Here is a 1,256-nt window from a genome sequence, read left to right as displayed (position 1 = left end):
TCTCACTAACCTGAAATAACAGAGACAGAGCTTTTGAAAATAGAAATGATGATGATTTCATCATGAAATGGTTAATGAGCCCTACAGTGTTTGCATTATTTTGAGTGGGCTCCAAAACATATTTAGACATTTAAAAAATGTGAACATCATTGCATTAGATAACAAAATATCAGTTTTTTTTTTTTTATACAGTAGCACAAACACACTTTTCATGTAATACATAAGTGTATTAGGTCTTAAATGATAAAATATTATATAGGCCTACAGTTACAGTCTTGTTCAAAATAATAGCAGTACAATGTGACTAACCAGAATAATCAAGGTTTTTAGTATATTTTTTATTGCTACGTGGCAAACAAGTTACCAGTAGGTTCAGTAGATTCTCAGAAAACAAACAAGACCCAGCTTTCATGATATGTACGCTCTTAAGGCTGTGCAATTGGGCAATTAGTTGAAAGGGGTGTGTTCAAAAAAATAGCAGTGTCTACCTTTGACTGTACAAATTCAAAACTATTTTGTACAAACATTTTTTTTCTTCTGGGATTTAGCAATCCTGTGAATCACTAAACTAATATTTAGTTGTATGACCACAGTTTTTTAAAACTGCTTGACATCTGTGTGGCATGGAGTCAACCAACTTGTGGCACCTCTCAGCTGTTATTCCACTCCATGATTCTTTAACAACATTCCACAATTCATTCACATTTCTTGGTTTTGCTTCAGAAACAGCATTTTTGATATCACCCCACAAGTTCTCAATTGGATTAAGGTCTGGAGATTGGGCTGGCCACTCCATAACATTAATTTTGTTGGTTTGGAACCAAGACTTTGCCCGTTTACTAGTGTGTTTTGGGTCATTGTCTTGTTGAAACAACCGTTTCAAGGGCATGTCCTCTTCAGCATAGGGCAACATGACCTCTTCAAGTATTTTAACATATGCAAACTGATCCATGATCCCTGGTATGCGATAAATAGGCCCAACACCATAGTAGGAGAAACATGCCCATATCATGATGCTTGCACCTCCATGCTTCACTGTCTTCACTGTGTACTGTGGCTTGAATTCAGAGTTTGGGGGTCGTCTCACAAACTGCCTGTGGCCCTTGGACCCAAAAAGAACAATTTTACTCTCATCAGTCCACAAAATGTTCCTCCATTTCTCTTTAGGCCAGTTGATGTGTTCTTTGGCAAATTGTAACCTCTTCTGCACATGCCTTTTTTTTAACAGAGGGACTTTGCGGGGGATTCTTGAAAAT

This window comes from Pseudorasbora parva, chromosome 7, assembly GCF_024679245.1.
Source record: "Pseudorasbora parva isolate DD20220531a chromosome 7, ASM2467924v1, whole genome shotgun sequence".
In the NCBI taxonomy this organism is placed as follows: domain Eukaryota; kingdom Metazoa; phylum Chordata; class Actinopteri; order Cypriniformes; family Gobionidae; genus Pseudorasbora; species Pseudorasbora parva.
The sequence above is the reverse complement of the archived record's forward strand: the minus strand, read 5'-3'. Positions refer to the sequence as shown.